Raw genomic sequence first — 23530 nt, 5'->3', positions numbered from 1 at the left:
GTTAGCCAGGATGGTCTCGATCTCCTGACCTTGTGATCCGCCTGTCTCGGCCTCCCAAAGTGCTGGGATTACAGACTTGAGCCACCACACCTGGCCCACTTTTTAAATATATTCTATACATTCTGGAAATGTAGTGCTGTCATTAGCATTACTTTTTTAAAACTCTGTAACTTTTAATAAAATGTTTTTTATTTCTATGTGGAATAAAATCAGGAATATGCCAGAAATAATTTTTTAATTTTTTCTGATTTTGTAATTAATTTCTAGTTTTATTACATGTTATCAAAGGATAATGTTAAACACAGATGAGCCAGTTGCTAAAATTAAATTTAAAGATAGTAAAACACAGATATTAAGAAATACATGAATACAAATATAACCAACAGGACAAAGTACAAAATACAAACTTACCTCGTCTTCTCTAGCTGTACCTGAACATTGCCCTTATTCTTCCTCGGTCAGCACGGACATGGCTCCTTTCTTTCTTTTTTTTTTTTTAAGACAGAATCTCACGCTGTCACCCAGGCTGTCACCCAGGCTGGGGTACAGTGGCAAAATCTCGGCTCACTGAAGCCCCTGCCTCCTGAGTTCCAGTGATTCTTGTACCTCAGCCGCCTGAGTATCTGGGATTACAGGCGCGTGTCACCACGCCTGGCTAATTTTTGTATTCTTAATCGAGATGGAATTTCACCATGTTGGCCAGGCTGAGGTCGAACTCCTGACCTCAAACGATCCACCTGCTTTGGCCTCCCAAAGTGCTGGGATTACAGGCATGAGCCACCACACACAGCCAGCTTCCTTTCAAAATAACAAAAGAACATAAACTGAGTGCATTAGTTTCCTAGGGCTGTTATAACAAATTACCACTAACTGCGTGGCTTAAAACAATAGAAATTTATTCTTTCAGAGCTCTGGAGGCCAAAATCCAACAAGTCCAAAATTAAGGTGCCAGGGAGAAGTCAAGCTCCCTCAAAGACTCTGGGGGAGAATACTTCCTCACCTTTCAGCTTCTAGCAGCTCCTGGATACCCTGGCTTGTAGCCCCAGCACTCCCATCCCTGCCTCCTTCTCCCCATGGCCTTCTTTCCCATGTTTCTGTGTCTGTGTCTCAAATCTCCCTCTCGTTTCCCTTTTAAAGACACCGGTTACTAGATTTAGGGCTCATCATAAATCCAGTATGATCTCAAGATCACTAATTTAATTTCATTTGGCAAAGTCCCTATTTCCAAAGAAAGTAATATTCACAGGCACCGGGGGTTACAGCTTGGACATTTTATGGGGACACAATTCAATCCACTGCATGAATCACTCACATGCCAACAATGGTGCTAAGCTATTTACATGAACAGGTCCATTTGGCACTCATAAAACATCAGATACTATTATTATTTTACCCATTTACAAATGAGAAAACTAAAGTTCGACTAGAGATTGAGTTACTTGCTCAAGATTCCGCTTCTAATAATGCAAAGACTTGGAAATCAGACCCAGGCAGGCTGATTCCAGAGCTGTCACCCTACATCATGACCCTGTACCTCATCTTTTACACACCAGGCTTTGTGGAACTGCTACATCTAAGGGAGAAGAGCAGAGGAATGCCAGGCCTCATTTGGGAAACCATGGACTAGAGTGTAAAAGGGGGAGAGGCCAGGGAACCTTTTCCCTATTCCTTTATTTTCCACCTCCTCCATGCTGTCTTCAGACTTTTAATACCTCTAATTGGTCTCTCCAGATTCCAAGTAAGGTGTGCCGTCTAGTTTGGGGCCCCATACATATTTTAGTTAGGTTTGTCTTTATTGTGAAGATCAGAGACCCATATAGTATAATTCTGTTAAAGGGTCTGCTGTGCTCAGGGGATGACAGGCACATAAGGAAACAGCAATCAGATGGGAGCTCAAGACCCAAAACTGCAGCACAGTAGGGCATCATGAGAATTCCATGTGGGAGTCGTCTGGTCCTGAGGCAACTTGAGGGACGGTGGTTCTCCTGGACCTCCCTCGTGGGCCACTGGTCTGTGGCTTTTCTCTCTGCTCCATTTGGTACTAACTAGTTCCCCCTGCTCCCTCATGATTTGGCCCCCTCATTGGCTTGCACCCTGCTTTAGCTGGCCTGGCCTCAGTTTCCCCTGTTGCTTACTGCCCTATCTCCTTGGTATTTCTCAGTTTAGATTATTGGGAGAGAGAGTCTGCACAGTCCAGCCCCTTTCCTCTGGCAACTCAGACTGACTGCCTTAAGCCATGTGCCCATCCTGCCCAGCCAGCCACAGTGAGGGGGAGGGCAGCATGTGTGGGACAGTGATGCACCATATGGGTCAGTGAAACAGGTGTCCTCACAGGTACTGTGGGTGTAGTAGTCATTTTAAGAAATGGCCCTTCTACGGATCATTTGAGGTCATGAGTTTGAGACCAGCCTGGCCAACATGGTGAAACTCTGTCTCTACTAAAATACAAAAGTTAGCCAGGTGTAGTAGTACATGCCTGTAATCCCAGCTGCTCATGAGGCGGAGGCAGGAGAATCGCTTGAACCTGGGAGGCGGAGGTTGCAGTGAGCTGAGATCGTGCCAATGCACTCCAGCCTGGGTGACAGAGTGAGACTCTGTCTCAAAAAAAAGAAAAAGAAAAAAAAAAGAAATGGCCCTTCCAGTATAGCATCTCCACTCCATTCGCTCACCCTCACCCCATGTGCAAACATAAACCACATTTTACCCACTGTGATGTTCCCTCAAGATGAAGCATAAAGTAGGTTGGGGGTGGGGCACAGTGGCTCATGCCTATAATCCTAGCACTTTGGGAAGCTGAGGGGAAAGGATTACTTTAAACCAGGAGTTCAAGACAAGCCTGGGCAACAAAGTGAGACTCCATCTGCACAAAGAATACAAAAGTTTTAAAAAATGGTCCTGGTGTGGTGGTGCACACCTGCATTCCCAGCTATTCTAAAGGCTGAGGCAGGAGGATCGCTTGGGCCTAGGAGTTTGAGGTTGCAGCGAACTGTGATCACACCCCTGCACTCCTGCCTGGGTGACAGAGCAAGGCTTTTTTTTTTTTTTTTTCTTTTTTTGAGATGTGGTCTTGTTTTGTTGCCCAGGCTACAGTGCAGTGGCACAATCTTGGTTCGCTGCAACCTCCTCTTCCCGGGTTCAAGAGATTATCCTGCCTCATCCTCTTCCCAAGTAGCTGGGACTACAGGCATGTGCCACCATGCCGAGCTAATTTTTTGTATTTTTAGTAGAGATGGGGTTTCACCCTGTTGGCCAGGCTGGTCTTGAATTCCTGACATCAAGTGACTCACCGCGTCAGCCTCCCAAAGTGCTGGGGTCATAGGAGTGAGCTACTGTACCCGGCCCCTCCATCTCTAAAATAAAGAAATTTTAAAATTCTTTAAAAAATTGCGTTAGTGGTTTGAGCTCCTGCCCTGTGAGAGTCTAAGAATCCCCAGCCTGTCTAGTATCTGGTTTTTTGGCCATAATGCTAGGATAAGCTGAGTCCCATTGCTGCACAGGTTAGGTTACAGCCCACCTAACTCTAGCCCATCACTGACTCATTTTGGTTCTTGTTCTAAGACTGTTCCTGTCCTGTGTACAGATCTGCATGGAGCTTGTACTACTTTTCTGTTGTTGCTGTAGCAAACTATCACAAGCGTAGTGGCTTAAAACAATACAAATGTATTATCTTAGCATTCTGCAGGTTGTAAGTCCAATACAGACCTCACTTTGACACCTTAAAATCAAGGTGTGAGCAGGGCTGTGTTCCTTACTGGAGACTCTTGCAGAGAATCTGTTCCTTGCCTTTTGCAGCTTCTAGAGGCCACCTGCTTGTGCTCCCTTCCTCCACCTTCAACAGCAGGTTGAGTTCTTCCCACATCATATCACTCTGACCTCTTCTGCCTTACTTCTCCACTTTTAAGGAACCTGGATAGTCCATGATGCTCTTCCTATCTTAAACTTGGCTAGTTGGTGATCTTAAGTACAACTCTGGCCTTAACTCCTCTTTGCCATGTAATATATTCACAGGGTCCTGGGATTAGAATGTGGACATCTTTGGGGAACCATTATTCTGCCTACTACAGAGCTCAGCAAACATTTAATAAGGTTCTGCCGTATGTAAGGAAATGTGATGAGGCATTATCATGCTCCAAAGTAGAGATTGAGTAGAAAGACCAAGGTCCTCTAGACAATACATGAACTTATTTAGATCTTCACTCACACAACACACACACACACACACACACACACATCATAAATCATAGGTTAGGAATCAGGGATTCAGTATACAAGTTATCCAAAGCACAGTGGGAGTAAAGATCAGCTTTAAGGAGATGGCTTTACTTGGATTCTGTGATCTGGAACCTCATGACTTTTAAAAGGCAATTTCAATGGAGCAATTGTGATGTTAGTAAATGTCACAGATAGAAGGATTGAAAAGGGGGCAAGAAAACCAAGGTTCAGTGAGCATCACTTACAGTCAGAAATTTACCAGAGAAAGAAGGAAACAAAACTGGAGTTAGACTGTTTGTTTCCTTTTGACATTTCCAAGGTCATGGCCCCACAATATATTTGACCTGGAACCTCAGAACACTCCTGGATGAGATGTTCACTGGAACCGGAGCATGGCAGGAAAGATGACAGCTACCTGACTGCACAGGTGACAGGTGCCTCTCCTACACTCTCACGGTATATGATGCTCACCTGAACCAATTCTGCAGAAAGGACTTATGGTGCTGCAGGTATCATTCAGGGTCTCAGCAGTCAAGAGATGGCTGCTCAAAGGGGCAACTGAAGAGAGTTTAAAGAAGGGACTATTTTCAAAGGGGAAGGGAGGGTTAGGGAAACTGAAAGGCATGAGAAGCACTGAGGAATATCATTAGACCCCTAAGCCCACAGGGGAAAGGGGCAGGCAGGAGCTGTTATTGGAAGAACCCAGTGAGAGCTGCGGTCTCAGGACAGGGTCTGCTGATGAGAGCTGTGTGGCCAGGCCCTGGGTGGAGAATAACTATCTCCTCCTCTTTCATGCCATCCTCTGATCTGCTGCTGGTGCCTCCATGGCTGCTCTAATTAAAAGCCAGAGGACAAGAACCCCCATTGGCTGCAGACCCTAGAAGTCAGCCTTTGAGGGCACAAAAGGGACAGAGGGTAGAGCAAACAGAAAATATCCAGCCACTACCTGCCTCTCGTTTACCCCTTTTCCCAGCTCTTTTCCCAGCAGTTCTAGAAATGGCTGGATCAGGTAAAGCTCTTTGCAGGGATAGCAGAGAGTTTCAGTCGCCGTAACTAGAGGCCAGGGGTCAACAGCTAAGGAAAGAAGCTTCAAGAGAAAAGAGAAAGAAAGGCAATGGAGGTTGGGCACAGTGGCTCACACAGGTAATCCCAGCACTTTGGGAGGCCGAAGCATGCGGATCGCTTTAGCCCAGGAGTTTGAGACCAGCCTGGGCAACACGGTGAAACCCTATCTGTACAAAAATTAGCCAAGCATGGTGGCATGCACCTGTGGTCCCAGCTCCTTGGGAGGCTAAGGCAGGAGGATCACTGAGCCTGGGAGGTCGAAGCTGCAGTGAGCTGTGATCACACCACTGCACTCCAACCTTTGTGACAGAACAAGACCCAGTCTCAAACAAAGAAACAAACAGGTAGACAAACAAACAAAGCAAATAAAGAAAGGCAATGGAAACGGAGAAAAGAGATGTCCCAGGCAGGGTTGGGAGGCAGAGAGTAATGCGGTGGAGGAGACTCTCTGCTGTCACACTATCGCAGGGCTAAGCTCTGAGGCTTTGTTTAAAAATCTGTGCATTGAGCTGTTTACCCACCTTGAGCACATTCAACAGCCCTACATCTGTCATTAGTTTGGATGTGCTCATGGAACCATCCATGCTGCTCCTGATGTTATATTAAAGCACTTTTTAATTACTGCATTTTCCAAGGCAGAGAAAGCCTAATCTGAATGCAGTTTTAAAACCAACAGCAATCAGCAGAGATTCATCAATTAGCATTCGGCATTAAGCAATGCAGAACATTTTCCAAGGCTCCAAGGGCCTCTCCACACCTGAACATTTTTACAAGGTTCATTCTCTCCTGTTTGAATAATATTCGGGGATCTTGACTTGCAGTCTTAACTGACAGATAGTTTTTCTCAGCTGCCAAAAGAATAACCAATTTTCTACCGTAGCCTCTTTCTAACTCAAACAGTACAGCTTCAACAAAGCTCTTTACTCTGCTACACAATTTTTTTTTTCAAAGAAAAAAAGTAGCTGTGCTTCAAACCACTAATCATAATTGATTATAACAATGCTTCCCAGGAAGCAGAGTTCTTGCTGTAATTAACTGCTGAGGAGCAGGAAGGAGCAACTGTTTATTTAGTTTCAATCTACTTGTTCAGAATTTGTCACCCATTGAAACTTAACTCACAATCAGATTTAAATTCAAAATGTTACGGAGGCATTGTCAACTTTGGGCTAAATATTTCCTAGTTATTTTCTCTCTTTCTTTCAAGAATTTTATTTATGTTATGTCTGCCCTTTTTTCTAATTGAGGGGGGAAAAGTTTATCCTAAAACGTTAACATATTTGTGCCTTTTCCATGACGTTGAAGTGTACGACTCTTGGACATCAGAGATATTTTCAAATGCTGGGTTGTGAGAATTTGGAAATGTGACGTTCTGCCGGGCACTCCTTCATCAAGTATCAAAATGAAGAGTCCTCTTGTTCCATAGTCATACTACTGAGTTTTGTACTGATCCTCAGTTTCCTTATCTATACAATGGGGATGATGATATATAGCTTACACAAGTGTGAAGATTGAGTATCATCTAAGCACTTGGCACAGGACTTGGCATATAGGAAGCAGTTCTTACTTTTATTCTTTACCAGCTAGGGACAGACAACATGACAAACAGTGAAGTGGGTGAGAGAGTAAAGTATTTTTGCTTACGGCTGATCTCTGAGTCCATAATGGGAACTGCCTACAAATAAACAGCAGAGCATGACAGTCTCTAAGCAGGCCAGACTTCTGAAATCCTCAATGCTTAATTCACAATGCAGTCACCAGAACTAAATGGTTTTAAATTACTTGAGTCTCAAGTGGCTGGGATGACAAATACATCATCCAGTCACCTTCTTAGCTGCTCCTGACTTTCAGATCATTTTGTACCATGGACTGAGATTTCCTTCTTCCAAAGGAAGGAAGGGATTTGGCTCCTGGCCTTCTCTGGTGTGAATTCATGAGACTATAGAGTTCTGAAAATTCCTGGCAAGAAAGTAGCTTCATAATGATATATTTCACCTATAGTGATTAAGATGTCACTTCTAGCAGCTGAGAATGTTGTTATATAGAGATCTAATTCGGTGACACCTAACAATATGAAAATGGCAACACACAAACCTTTCTGATGCATTTCATTTTTTGTGGATGCAATTCATAGTTTAATTGCTGTCTATAATGGGATAAAGCAATATGTGGTTATGGCAAAACACTAAAAATGAGAAAAGCAATGTGCAGTGAAGAGTTAACGCAGCAGGTTTGGGCTGCTCAAACCCTGCACATTCTCAATCTTCAGGACCGGCCCTTGACCCAACTCTTGACTGATAACCTCTGAGCTTGTGGTGTATCCTGCCTGAAGCCTGAAGTCCTGGGCCGCACTAGATAGTGTGTGCTCATAATGTGATTTATGGTAAACAACTGTTTTTCTGTGCCTGAGACTTTCGGCCACACTGTATCAGCTTCACCTCTGGAATGCTGGGTTCTGAGTGGCTGAGGTCAGGCATACAGGTGCTGTATGCTTATGTGACTGTTCTCCCGAATACCAATACTCAGGTGAGTTTCCCTGGTGGGCTACACTTTGCACATGTCACATTGTTGCTGGGAAAATTAAGCACTATCTGTGTGACTTCACTGGGTAAGGAAAACTAGAAGCATTCCCTAGTTTTTCCTAGACTCCATCCTCTGTGCCTTTTCCCTTTGCTGATTTGAATCTGTATTCTTTTGCTGTAATAAACTGTAACTGTTAGTATAACAGCTTTTCTGAGTCCTACCAGTGAGACATAGAACCTGAAGATGCTCTTGGGAACCCTCAGTGCAAGCATAAAAAATAAACACCACCTATTATCCTACTTCTAAAGATAATATTTTCCTTAAAAATATATATGTATATATGTATGTGTATATATTCTATACACTCAAACACTTTTGTTTATGGAAAATGGATCATACTACATACTCTGTTTAGTAATCTTTTCTCAGTTATTATATAATGAACAAATTTTTATGCCCTTAAATATAGAAATATTATTTGCACACCATTCCATTGTATAGATTTTGGTGCATTTATTTAATCTGTCATCTACTGACAGTCATATGGGTTCTTTATCTCCTTTTTGGCATTATTAACAATGTTCCAATAAACACTCTTGTACGTAGTCTCTTTGTAAGCTCATCTAATTGTTTGTAATACAGGGGCTGTAATAAATATTAAATATTAAAAGCTTTGGTGACAATTACTTGAAGTGATTAATAAGATGTGTTAAAACAGGTGAAGTTTTCAGACTTCTACCCAGAAGAATCCTGATCTTTAAAATGATTGGCACTGGGCTAGAATCTGAATCCAGTAAATTTATGGAAACCAGGGTAGCCATCATTTATCAATATGTCCACCTCATGGGTTATTAGGTCCTAAAATATGCATTCTCCATTGGTCTTAAAGATTTATCCCATGAGTTTCCATTGAGATTTATTATAATCCATTTCCCAAAAGTTAGTTAGCTATTTAAAACACAAAACAAAACAACCTGGCCTGGCCTAAAACCAATAGGTTATAAGTTAAAAGAAAAAAAAATACACCAGTAGTTTAACTGCCTACCAGGATAAAACTTAATAATCTTCCACTAGTAGTTTAACTGCCTGCCAGAATAAAACTTAACAATTTTAGATAAAGACAACATAGCCCAGGATCTCTACAATGTATCATTCACAATGTCTAGCATTCAGAAAAACTTACTAGAAAATGTGATCCATTACAAAATGTGATCCATAATAAAAAGCAAATTAAACATACCCATTAATGACTCAGATATCAGAATTACCAGACAAGAATTTGGAAAGAAAAAAAAACAGACCAAAAAAAAAAACCAAAAACAAATTAGTATAAATATGTTAAAGGAGTTAGAGGAAAAGATGTAAAATGAGTGAACAGAAGATGAAAAATTCTAAAAGAGAAAGAAGAACTCTTAAAAAGAATCAAACGGTTGTTTATAGAATTGAAAATTCAATATCTAAAATAAAGAATTCATTAGAGGGCTTAACTGAAAACTGAACACAGAAGAAGAAACGAACAGTAAAATCAGATAGGTCAGTAAAAACTATCCAAAATAAGTCACAGAGAGAAAATAATAATAAGCAAAAACATCTGACCAAGCGTGGTGGCTCTCGCATATATGTATGGAGTCCCAGAAGAAGAGCACAGAATAGGGGAAAATATTTTGGAAACAATGAATAAAATTGTTCCAAAATTCATGAAACACATCAGTCTACAGACCCAAGAAGCTAAGTGTACCCCAAGCAGAAGAACCAAAGGAAACCACACTGTATACATTATAGTCAAACTTCAGAAACCAAAGATAAAGAGAAAAATCTTAAAAGTAGCTGATGGGGGAAAAGGGACATGTTGCATTCAGGAGAACAATGTCAATAATAATTGATGTGGTGGTTTATTTTAGATGTCAGTCTGACTGGATTAAGGCATACCCAGATGACTGGTAAAGTATTATTTCTGAGCATGTTTCTAAAGCTGTTTCCAGGAGAGACTGGCATTTGAATCAGTGAACTGAGGAAAGTAGATCTACTTAAGGTGGATGGGCAACATCCAATTGGTTGAAGGGCCATAGAATAAAAAGGCAGAGGAGCTGGGCACGGAGGCTGATGCCTGTAATCCCAGCACTTTGGGAGGCTGAGGCAGGCAGATCACGAGGTCAAGAGATTGAGACCATCCTGGCTAACACGGTGAAATCCCATCTCTACTAAAAAATACAAAAAATTAGCCAGGCGTGGTGGCGGACCCCTGTAGTGCCAGCTACTCGGGAGGCTGAGGCAGGAGAATGGAGTGAACCCAGGAGACAGAGTTTGCAGTGAGCCAAGATCATGCCACTGCACTCCAGCCTGGGTGACACAGCAAGACTCTGTCTCAAAAAAAAAAAAAAAAAAAAAAAAAAAAAAAAAAAAAAAAAAAAAAAAAAAGAAGAATGAAAAGGCAGAAGAAAGGCGAATTTCTCCCTTCCCCCACCACTCTTGCTCTCTCTCCCCTGGAGCTGGGTCACCCTTCTTCTCCTGACCTTGGACATCAGAACTCTAGGTTTTCCAGCCTTTGGACTCTGGGACTTGTACCAGCAGCCCCCTTAGACCTCTGGCCTCAGATTGAGTGTTACACTATTAGCTTCCCCGGATCTAAGGCATTCAGACTAGGTAGGACTGAGCCACTTTACTGGCTTCTCTAGGTCTCCAGCTTGTAGATGGTCCATCACAGGACTTCACAGGCTCACAAAATCACGTAATCCATAATAAAGCCTCTCTCATATATCTATGTCTATCTACATATCTATCTCTCTATCTCCTATTGGTTCTGTCTCTTTGGAAAACTCTGACTAATACAACTGACAGCTCATCAAAAATGATGGAAACCAGAAGACAGTAGAATGTCATTTCTTAAGCACTAAAATACTAGTCTACTTAGAATTCTAGACCCAGTAAAAATATCCTTCAAAATGAAGACAAACTACAAACATTTTCAGACAAATAAAATAAAAGAATTTATTACCAAGAGACCCACACTGCAAAAGGATGCTAAAGGAAAATGATCTTAGATAAAGGCCTAGATCTGCAGGAAGAAATAAACAGTCATGGAAATGGTGATGATGTGGATAAACATAGGATTATTTTAAAAATTTCTCTTTGTAAATTTGAAAACAAGTTTATTCTAAAATCTATATGGAAAGGCAAATAACCTAGAATGGCAAGAAAAGCTTTGAAAAAGAATAATAAAGTGAGATAAACTACTCTACCCAATTTTGTAGACTTACTATATAGCTACAGTAATCAAGACAGTGTGTTATTGGTGGAGGAATAAACATACAGATCAATGAGACAAAACAGAGAACCTAGAAAAAAAACCAACACAAATAGGTCCAAATAACTTTGACAAATGTACAAAAACAATTCAATGGAGAAAGAATAGTCTAGTTAATAAACGGTGCTAGACCAATTGGCAAAAACAAAACAAAACAAAAACAATAAACCTGACGCCATTTTTTTAAGAGACAGAGTCTCACTCTGTTACCCAGGCTAGAGTACAGTGGCATTGTCATGGCTGACTGTAACCTCAAACTCCTGGGCTTGACTGATCCTCCTGTCTCAGCCTCCCAAGTAGGTAGGGCCATAGGCATGTGCCAGAATACCTAGATAATTTTTTCTTTTTTTTTTTTTTTTTTTGTAGAGATGGGGTCTTGCTGTGTTGCCAAGGCTGGTTTCAAATTCCTGGCCTCAAGAGATCCTCCTGCCTCATCCTTTCAAAGCACTGGGATTACAAGCACCTTAAATCTTATATAAAAAAATTAGGCTGAGGCCGGGCACAGTGGCTCACACCTGTAATCCCAGCACTTTGGAAGGCCAAGGTAGGTGGATCATTTGAGGTCAGGAGTTCAAGATCAGTCTGGCCACCATGGTGAAACCCTGTCTCTATTAAAAATACAAAAAAATGAGCCAGGTGTGGTGGCAGGCACCTGTAATCCCAGGTACTCAGGAGGCTGAGGCACAAGAATTGCTTGAACCCAGGAGGCAGAGGTTGCAGTGAGCTGAGATCATGCCACTGCACTCCAGCCTGGGTGACAGAGTGAGACCCTGTCTCAAAAAAAAAAAATAAAGGAAAAAAAAGAAAAGAAAAAATTAGGCTGGGCATGGTGGCTCATGCCTATAATCTCAGCACTTTGGAAGGCTGAGGCAGGAGGATTACTTGAGCCCAGGAATTGAAGTCCAGCCCTGGTAGCATAGGGAGACCTCGACTCTACAAAATAAAAATTAAAAAATTAGCTGGTGTGGTGGTGCGCACCTGTTGTCCCAGATACTCAGGAGGATCACTTCAGCCTGGGAGGTCAAGCCTGCAGTGAGCCGTGGTTGTGCCACTGCACTCCAGCCTAGGCAACAGAGTGAGATCCTGTCTCAAAAAAAAAAAATTTCGAAATGAACCAGAGACTTAAATGTAAAATGTGAAACTATAAGACTTTTAGAAGAAAACATGCAAGAAAATATTTGAAACCTAGAGCTAAGTTCAACATCGTTAGACATTAATCCAGTGCCAAAAACATGAGCCATAAAAGAAAAATTGATATATTAAAATGCTTTTGTTTTGTAAAGGACAATAAGAGGATGAAAAAAACAAGCCACAGACTGGGAGAAAATACGTGCAAACTACACTATCTGACAAAGGAATTATATTGACAGTATATAAAGAAAGTATATAAAGAACGCACAAACTCGACAGTAAAAAAGCAAGCAATCCAATGAGAAAATAGGCAAAAGACATTAACAGACATTTGACAAAAGAGAATATAAAATGAACATAGAAAAGTTGTTCAAAAATATTAACCATTAGGGAAATGCAAATGAAAACACACTATGGTTTGCATTTGTCTTCCACATTTCATGTGTTGTTGGAAACTTAATCCCCAATTTAATACATTGATTGGATGTGGGGCATTTGGGCAGTAATAAGGATTCTATAGAATCATCAGGATAGGTCCTCCATGATGGGACTGGTGGCTTTGTAAGATGAGAAACAGAGGCTTGAATGACATGCACACTCTTGCTTTCTTGCCATGTGATGCTTTCCACCATGTTATGATGCAGCAAGAAGGCCCTCATCAGATGCTGGCACTGTGCTCTTGAACTTTCCAACATCCAGAATTGTGAGCTAAATAAATTATGTTTATTATATATATTTTAATTTTTAACAAATATTTAGAGGTGGACGTCTCACTAGGTAGCCCAGGCTGGTCTTGAACTCCTGATCTCAAGCAATTCTCCCACTTTCACCTCCCAAAGTGCTGGGATTACAGCCATAAGCCACCATGCCCAGCTTCTGTCCATTAAAAATTACCCCATCTATGGTATTCTATTATACCAACAGAAAATAAAATAAGACAAAACCATAATGATATATTATCACAAATCTATTAGAATGACTAAAATAAAAAATAATAATAGTAAAACCTAGTGAGAATGTAAATAAACTGGATCTCTCATACATAATGGCGGAAATGTAAAATGGGACAATCACTCTAGAAAATAGTTTGGCAATTACTTATACAATTAACATACACTTACATTTGACCCAGAACTTGCACTCCTGGGCATTTATCCTAGAGAAACTAAAACTTGTATATGAGTATTCATAGCAGCTTTATTCATAGTAGCCAAAATATACAAACACCCCCAAATGTCCTAAACAAGTACATGTATAAACAGTGGTACATCCCTACAATGGAATACTATTCAGCAATAAAAAGGAGCAAGCAACTGATACATGATGCATATTATACTGGTCTCAGGGACATTATTTCAAGTGGAAGGAGCCTAACTTTAAAAGACTATGTACTGTATTATTCCATTTATATAACATTCTCAAAATGACTAAATTAGAGAACAAATTAATGGGACACAACTGTTAGGCTTTTCCGCAGTAAAGTCACTTTCTTGCCTTTGTAATCAGTGGGGATGTACTTTGAGATTATAATAAATACCCTGTTGCTCATCAAACTTTTGATTTATTCATTTTTAAATGTCAGCATGGGTTCATGGTTTCCTCCTTTATCTTATAACAATTATAATCTGTTGCTAGTAATAAGGATTTGTTTTGTTTTGTTTTTGTTTTTTGAGATGGAGTTTCACTCTGTCGCCCAGGCTGGAATGTAGTGGTGTAATCTCGGCTCACTGCAACTTCTGCCTCCCAGGTTTCTGCCTCAGCCTCATGAGTAGCTGGGATTACAGGCACCTGTAACCATGGCTGGCTAATTTTTGTATTTTGGGTAGAGACAGGGTTTTGCCATATTGGCCAGGCTGGTCTTGAACTCCTGACCTCAGGTGATCCACCCACCTTGGCCTCCCAAAGTGCTGGGATTACAGGTGGCCATATGTATTTTGATGATTAAGTAATCCCAAATATGGCCAGTGGCGGCCTCTTCATCTAATTTCTTGTCCTTTGGACAAACCTTCAACATTTTCTAAAGAGATTTCTTACTTTCTTTTATAAGATGTTCCAGGTTCCTTTTGTATCTCTCCTGCCCCAGCCCTGGAATCAGACATTTCTCCAAAAAGTTCTGGGCCCTTTCAGTGGAAAATGACATTTAGAAACCAAAATCTAGCACAAGGTGTTCAGATTTATTGGGATGCCACAGCTCCCAGGCCCCTCCCAGTACACAGAGCTAGGGAATGGTGTGTGTGTGTATGTTTTCTGTATCTATCTCTATTAAAAACAATATGCTTACACTAATACCTCCAACCCTACTCCAACACTACAGTTTATTCTGGTGTCTTCCCTTTCCATATTAGAAAACTCCCTCCTTTGACAGAAATATACTGGTTCTATTTTCCTGAATATGTTTACTTATTTGATTACCCTATGTAACCAATTTTCCTGACAATGCTCTGTGCCACACAGATGCCTCTCCTCACCTAGCTCAGTTCCAACTCCTCCTGGTGAGCGGCTCCCAGGAGTGCCCACTCCTCACTTACCTGCCCTGGACCAGTGTGAGGGTCCCCGCCTTGAGGCTCCTCTTAGCCCCACCTAGTGGCTTTGGGAAGAGCAAGTAGTAACTTTTCTACAAAAACATGATAATAAAAATCCTACAACATGGCTTGCCTCCATAGTGATTCATATCTAGTTCATGCTTATTTACTTTTGCAAGTTTTGTCTGAGTTCCAGCTCTGCATTTGTCCCAGTCTGGTTTGGCTCCTGCCAGTCTTTACCAAGATGGACACCACAAAAACAGTTTCCAGGTTTCCCACACAGAAAGCAGTGTGGCTGCCTTAACCTGATCTGTTCTGTAATGGAACCTGCTGGGTTGTCCGGGCCATGACGGTGACGCATGACCCAGAGCCTTCCCTGTATCTCAATCCTCTCAACTTCCTGGCTTTCCCCTCAGTTTCCACTTAAATGCAGCCTGTCATTTTATGTTAGTTCCTTCCAGATCATTCAAGAGAAGGAAAAACACTGAACCAATTACATTTTAAAACTAGTTTATTTCTTGTAAAAGAGGAGGCACTGTGAACACTATGAGGCTGGTGAAAAGCAAGGGAATAAATGGATGCTTTCTATCTAGGACACAGGGTTGGTGTGGAAAGTAACACGCAGGTAGTCCTGGGGGCCAGGGGCTCATCTGGATCTGACTGAAGGATGCTGCCCCGAGGACAGGCTCTTTGGAGAAATTGGACCCATAGTCCTCAGCTGTGAAGGCAGAGTCACTCAGCGGCCCCTGCATCCAAGCTCCCACCCCAGGGCTGTGACAGCCTGCACAGATGAAGGAACCTTGCTTTTGACACCTCTCACCTCCAGTTTTAGGGTTCTCTTTTGGGGCTTCTTCCCTATTGGGAGTTTATGATCTGATTTCATTTCCTTCTGGAGTCTCTGTCATGTTGGCAGTAATGTCTTCAATGAAACCAGCTAATGCCTACAGTGGTTTAATCTCCCACCTTGCAGAAAATATTCACATTTTAATAGACAACTCCTAAAAATGCAATACTTTTCTTATTTGGAGCCCAGTGGTGGGCTTCCCATCAATGGGAAAGACATTTGGGGAGAAACTGCCTTCCTTGCTACCCTCCCAGTCCCACTGTGGAGTCTCAGTCACCTGGCCTGGGGCCTGGAGGTGAGCAGCAGAAGGCATCCTCAAAGCCCAGACAGACCCAAAGTAGGCTGTGTCACCCTGCAACTGGCACCAGCTACCTGCACTGAGCCAGAGGTGAACCGAGCTGTGTCTGGAGAGGCAAAACTAGGACAAGAGACGGGGCTGAGTGGGTAACATCTGGGGTGGTCTGGGTTGGCCTCTCTCCCAACACCCCAACCACCTTCCCCACCAGAGTCTGGTCTTTCCCATGGTCTCTGTGCAGTCCCCTGTGTTGAGTCCCTCAGGACAGCGGAACAGGCTCTGCTGCAGACCTGCGTCCCTCCGGCTGCAACACAAGACACGAGGGGTCAGAGCAGCGCCCGGGTCCTGTGTTGTAGCCCGAGGTCTCACACTGTGTCATAGTGAGCCTGACCTGCAACACCTGCCCGGCCTCCACTTCCAGCTGGGCTGCCCAGCTTCTGCTTGGGGAATCCGACTTGCTGTGCATCCCGATGAGGAAGCTGTAAAAGAACAGAGGCCAGCATCAGTAGAGGGTCCTGGGACTGGGGCTCAGCAGAGGCTTTGACCTGAGGAGTCTTGGCTGTGATGGGCGAGGAGTCCTGCCTGGGGCAGTGTAGGTGACCTGTGCTCCAGGTGAGCAGCGAGCCTGATGGGAATGCTCAGAGAGGTGAGGGGCTTTGCACACAAATACTTCACTGTCCACATATCTTTTCCTTTAAACAATGAATTATGGCTGTTTACAAGCCACTAATTATTTTATCATAACAATACTTCCTAGGAAATGGGTTCCTAATCTAATACTATGATGAGAATTTTATAAACGCCAAGCTAGTACAATGAATTGCCCTGAGTTATAATAAATATCTGCACTTTGGGAGTACGGCAGTAAACACAACATGACTGCTATCCATTTTCAATAGGCCTCTGAAGGATTTTATTACTTATTTATGGTTTCTTTTATTAAAATCTCCTGCATATCATTTTATGTAGATTATTTTGGATGAGTCATTTCTGGTTTTCTTACAAAATAAAACGCGGTAGGCCCAGAACCCAAAAAGCATCCCAACTTCAGTCCCTCCAAAGGTGACCTGTTGAGATTCCTTCCGGAGGCACGCAATCATTGGCTGAGTTCCGCAGAATTCCTGGGCTGTGGGAGTGAGGAGTAAGCGGCAGTGTTGCTCTCCTTATTTCTAGCTTCAGTAAAATGGACCCATCAGTTTTGTTCAATGAATCTTTTGGGAAGGCTGTAGGCTTTGAGCCCAGATGAGACGTTAAACAGAAGTGTAGAAATTAGGTGTCACATGGTTTTCTACCAACAAAAGAAGATAAAAGTAGAAGGAAGAGGGATAACAATATCACGCCTACATTTTGTACAGAAACTTAAAATTGAACAATTTAGAGGGAGGGAAATCCCTTCTCTTCCTAAATTGTCTAAAAGACTGAGGGGCTCTTCGCAGCTGACCAGGGCACTCCCCACTGTATCTGAGTCTGTGCAGAGCTATAGAGGCACACGTGCTCCAAATAAGTTATTTTCCCTCCAAACACCTTTCTCAGGCTGGGCATTCGTGATCTAAGACTGCATCAGGCCCTGAGAAGCAACAGAGGACTCATACACTTTTTAAGACATCATTGTCTCAGGGCCCAGCACGGGGCCTCTGAAGAATGAGAGCCTGTCACACAGCCACCAGGCAGTGGCCCACTACTGGCTGTTGGGAGAAGCTACCGGGTCCCCAGGACCCAGCCCCCTGCTTCACAAGTCCAGACACCTGATGCTATCCAAGTCCCCAAGCTTGGGGGACTGGCTCCTGCTGACAAAACTCTGAAGAAACTGAATTCTGCACATGCTTACCTTGCCTTTGAAAGGCAGCAGAAGTGGAGTTGCATTAGTGGGTTCTGTCTGTAGAAAGTAAAGGTATCCCAGTACTCATCTGCAACTTCCGACCGCTAGTGTGTGCAGCAGGCACCCTGGCACTGTGTTTTCAGAAACTAAGGAACACAGAGGCAGCTAGGACAGCAGGGAGAAAGCCCAAGGTGATGTAAGGACAGAGAGACCTAAGTTCTGGCTCCGGCCTCGCAGCAGGGAGCGAGGCATGATGAGCAAATCCCGGAAGCAGACCCAGAGTGGCTGCCCACATGACCTGCTTACTTGCATGATGCTTAGAGAGCTGGCTGATTCTCAAATTCCCCAGGAACCAAAATGCAGGCCAGGCAGTGACAGAGCCTCTGCCTGTGGGAGCCCCCTGCACCTGCCTCACAGCACATCCTCCCAAGTGCTGCAGGCCAGGCCTTCTTTCTCGAGTCAGAAGCCAGGCCCATACAGGGGGCTTAGCTGGAACAACAGAGGTGCAGGTCCAAGGCCCAAGCAGTAGAGAGCAGGTGGTACTGCAGGAAGATGAAGACAAAACAAGCCTCCCGTCTCCCCTCACTGCCCAGGACCTTCTATCCCAACCCTACCCAACATGGTCCTGAGGGGAACCAATCATTTCCTCTATGCCCATGCTGAGATGGGGCTATCTGGCTAGTTTGTGCCAACAAGAGGTCAGAGTGAACAGAATGGGAACAAAAGAAAGAAAGCCTGGAGGAAAATTTCAAGCTCATGAAGCCCACCTGCGGGACAGGAGCAAAGAGATCAGCAGGCAGGGGGGTGCAGTAGGCTGGGGCAGAGGGGAAAGAAAGCTGTGGTTATTAAGTCTGTAGCAAGTGGAGGGCCAGGGGTCTTCTCAGGAATAAGTTCTCAGAATTTATTTTTATTTTTATTCTCCTTATTTTTTATTTCTTTTGAGACAGAATCTCACTCTGCCATCCAGGCTGGAGTGCAGTGGCGCAATCTTGGCTCACTGAAACCTCCACTTCCCGAGTTCAAGAGATTCTCCTACCTCAGCCTCCTGAGTAGCTGGAATTACAGGCACATGCCACCATGCCTGGCTTAGTTTTGTATTTTTAGTAGAGACAGGGTTTCACCATGTTGGTCAGGCTGGTCTCGAACTCCCGACCACAAGTGATCCACCCACCTCTGCCTCCCAAAGTGCTGGGATTACAGGCGTGAGCCACTGCGCCCAGCCTCAGAATTATTATTTAAGGAAATTACTCACTCTTGTATTCATTTAACAAACATAACAGTTATTGCACTAAGCACTAGACATAAGGTAGTGAATGCCTCACCCGTTTGGGCCATGGTCTGGATTCTGTTACCTGCAGCCAAATGCTATCCTATTTCACATCCAAAGGGACAGAAGAGAGGTTAAGGGTTTGGGCTGTACCAGGGTCTAAGCTTCAGAAGCCTGGAATGGGGAAGGATTTGGGAAAACAAGGGGAGAATTGACTAACTGAATGGCCAGTGGCCTCAATGAAGTGCAGCTGGATCTCAGGGAAGAAATGAGCCCACATGGAGTGCCCTGGCAGCATCCCCCCAGGCAGGGTACTAGGGGGTACTGGGCAGACTCAGGGCAGACTGAGGCCTGCAGCCAGAAGGCCGTGGGCAGAACTCCCACCCTGGGCTACACATCCAGGGTGCAGGCCCTTGGGTGTCTCCAGGAGGGAAAGAACTCACTACAACCTGTCCGGTAGTTTGAGAAGAAGGGCTGTGCCAGAACCAAAGCACCCAGAGGCCCCTGATTGTGTGCATGCCAGCAAAGGCCTGGCTTCCCTGGGAGACGGGCTCCTCGGCACCTCATGGGGCGACCCCCAGCGTACCCCAAGCATGAACATAGACTGTCCTAGTATAACAGACTTGGCTGAGGGAGCAATGAAGAAAGGAGCTGTGGTCCTCTCTCCAACCCTGCTGCCTGGCCCAAGGACAGGAGGAGCGCCCTGAGAGAGGTGGTGAGGATGAGGCCTGCACGAGTGGGGCAAGAGAGACCAGGACAAAAGTACTCTTCATTCACTTGGAGCTCTAGAAACCTCCTAAGACTGGCCAAAAAGCGTGAGACTGCAGAGCTATTTGAAAAATGGCCATCATTATGCGGGGTGGTGGGCTGTAACCAAAGCGCCATAGAAGCAGGCCCATTTGCCTTTCATTTGCCGCAGGTTCTTTTTGCACTCTATTTTCCTCTATTTATTTTTACACCCTAAAAAAAAGGCTTGTACATTAAATAGTCACCTTTCATCCATTTGTAATTCTCTCCCTCTGGGGCACCATAAATTTCTTTTATATTATTATCATATTAGAGAACCTAATACGTTTTCTCTCCTTGCCTTCAGCACATGGCCTCACAGATGCTTTCCAAAGCAGACCCAAGAACACATGGAGAAGGGAAAGGAAGGCAGGGGAGGGAAGGGAAGGGCAGGAGCTACTGCAAACCATCCCCACTCCTCACCAAGCCGCATTCACTTATTTTGTTCAATAAAACACCTCCTTAATAAAATGTCTACACACATTTTTTAAAGAATGCTAATGAGGCTGGCTCACACCTATAACCCCAGCACTATGGAAGGCCAAGGCAGGAGGATCACTTGAGCCCAGGAGGTCGAGGCTGTAGTGAGCTGTGATCATGCCACTGCACTTCAGCCTGGGCAACAGAGTGAGACCCTGTCTCCAAAACCAAAGAATAAATAGGCCAGGAATGGTGGCTCATGCCTATAATCGCAGGACTTTACAAGGCCGAGGCTGGCGGATAGTTTTGAGTCCAGGAGTTTGAGACCAGCCTGGGCAACATGGCAAAACCTTGTCTCTACAAAAAAAATACAAAAATTTACTGGGTGTGGTGGTGCACACCTGTAATCCCAGCTACTTGGGAGGCTGGGGTGGGAGGATCACTTGAGCCCAGGAGGCAGGGGTTGCAGTAAGCCAAGATCACACCACTGTACTCCAGCCTGGATGACAGAGCCAGAACCAGTCTCAGTAAATAAACAAACAAACAAACAAACAAACAAATAAATAAATACTGCTAATGAGAAGAGAAATAATAAGCACCTTAGATTCCACCATGCTATTTGGAGAAGAGTGTATAGCAATGGAGAAGTTGTACTGACCTCAAAATCAGAAATATAGCTTTCGAATTCTACACTGCAATGTTCTCACTCTGTGACTTTAGACAAGTCATTCAAATTCCTAAGCCTCAGTTTTCTCCTCTGCAAAATGGGCACACTAAAACGTGTCCTGGCCTCTGTACGACTCTTTGTCTACATAGGTAAAACAGCATAGGGTCTTCTCTGTTACCTCTGAAATGAGAATGCTGTTACTTCTAGAAACTACCAGGAATGAACACTAACAATAAAATGTTATATTGATGCAAGATATTAGCAGAATTATTATTTAAGGACATTACTCTGTATTCATTTAACAAACATAACAGGCATTGTGCTAAGCACTGGACATAAGGTAGTGAATATCTCACCATTTGGGCCATGGTCAGGTTCTGTTACCTGCAGCCAAATGCAATCCTATTTCACATCCAAAGGGACAGAAGAGAGGTTAAAGGTGTGGGCTGCACCAGGCCCTAAGTTTTGGAGCCAGTTTATTCTAATACAGTTTAGGAGCTATGTCACCTGGGGAATACTACATAATCTCTCTGAAAACAAGTTTCTACATCTGTAAAATGGGAGTAACAGTGCAGGATTGACGGGGTGACCATGAGGAGAATGAGGTGTAATTCACAGAGCACTCCATGAGTAGCAGCTGCTGTTGCTGCCGCATGTACCAGTGTAATGAACTGAACATTCATACGTTAAAATCGTTAGGATTTTTACCAACGTGATGGTATTAGAAGGTGGGGCCTTTGGGAGGTAATTAGGTCATAAGGATGGAGACTTTATGAATGGAACTAGTGCCCTTATGAAGAGACACGACAGAGAATCCCTCTCTCTCTTTCTCTCTCAGCCATGTGAGGACACAATGACAAAGTGGTTGTCCGCAAGGCAGGAAACGGATCCTCACCAGACACCAGATCTGCTGGCACCTTGATCTTGGACTTCCCAGCCTCCAGAACTGTGAGAAATAAATTTCTGTTGTTTATAAGTCTATGGGACTTTAATATAGCAGCTCAAATGGATCAAGACAACCAGCAATCCTGTTTCCTTCATGATGACACATTTTGTGATGACACGATGGCTTACCCCTTAGGATCCCCACAGAAATGATCTTGCATCTACTCCTCTCTGGTGGTCACCTAGATCCCACTCAGTAGACGAACCCGTCACCCCCTCTGTCTCCCAAAGGATGAAGTTGCCAGTGAGGCAAACCCAGGATGTGCCCACACTCTTCTGAGAGCAGATTTCAGAGGAGGGACAGTCACCTGGCTGGCAGTCACAGAGGTGGTATAGCTCCTTGCATGTTGCAGGGGCTTGGCATGCTTGGCTGAATGAACAGACCAATCAGTGAGGGTCTGACTTGAGGTCGGCCTTTCATAGAAATCATGGTTATAACCTTTTGCATTTGCCGTGCACATACTGTATGCCAAGCACACTCTTAGCAAGCAGGAAAGATCCTAACCAATTCTGGGGATAAGTTTGGGACTCCCAGCAGGTGTGGCTTACCCTCCTGGAGATCCAAGGCACATCTCATGAAACCATATGAGCATGGGATCAGTTCAAAACTACAAAATATCAGCCTGCATATAAAATAGATTTAGTGAGTTACTTTCAGAATATTAAAGGTGGGGAAGCCCCTCTGCACAGAGAGAAGGTGTCTTGGAGGCTGGGACCCCTTCCCTGCTATAACCTGTACATCCTTATCAAACACATTGCAGGAGGCCAGAACATCATTTTAATGTAACTCACTGGCTCACCTTCCTCCAGACTTTGCTTGACATAGTCTTGCCAGAATCCCTGATACTATTTTTAAATTGCCACTTCCCCTCAGAGGCCCTCTAGTTGGACCCCTGCAGTGGTCTCCTAATCAGGCTTCCCTTCTCATTGTCTCCCCTCATGTCACCTGTTAGTTACCCCACTTCCCAAAGAATAAAGCTGAATCCTTAGCCCAGCATTTAAGATGCTTTACTTAAAAGCATCTGGTATCTGCCACACTCCCCAATGGGTATTTCACAGTCCAGAAGAATTAACTGCTTGCTTGCCTCCCTCCCCCACGACTCTGCCCACACCCTCTCCTCCTTGAGGTACTTCCCCTTCCCCATTCCTGCCCTTCATCGCACTGTCCACCCTTCCAAGGGCAACTCAGGGGTCCCTTCTCATAAGACACCCCACTTCTTACCTCCTCAAGTGTTAACCTTGTCCTACATTTTTGACTTTTTTTTAAATACTGCAGGTCTTTGTGAACAATAAATGTTTCTTAAACTCCAGGGCTGTAAAGCTCTGTTTGATTAGGAACTGAATCATGTATGCCTTTGTGTAACCTGTGATCTCTAATAAGATATCTTGGATATTGAGGTATGTAATAAATATTTGTTGGACAAATTAATATTTAATTACTTCATGCAAATTCTCCTATTTATCATTGAAATAGCCTTTTTCTTCCACAAACATAATACAACAATTCAATATCTCAGAAGTTTTCACTGATACCATTTTCTCAAGCACAGTTATTAATAATTTGCCTTAAAATGCTCATTTAAGTGCCCAACGTGAAGATAAGAGACGTAATTTCCTGTTGATGCTCACACTCAACCATAATTATCTGTCAGAAGAGGCACAAAGAGGTGTGACGATGAAACCTCAGAAGGTCGGATGTGCTGTCTCAAAATCCCGAAGTGGGGGACAATTAT

The sequence above is a fragment of the Rhinopithecus bieti genome, unplaced genomic scaffold, assembly GCF_001698545.2.
Source record: "Rhinopithecus bieti isolate Rb0 unplaced genomic scaffold, ASM169854v2 scaffold_5260, whole genome shotgun sequence".
Classification (NCBI taxonomy): domain Eukaryota; kingdom Metazoa; phylum Chordata; class Mammalia; order Primates; family Cercopithecidae; genus Rhinopithecus; species Rhinopithecus bieti.
The sequence above is the reverse complement of the archived record's forward strand: the minus strand, read 5'-3'. Positions refer to the sequence as shown.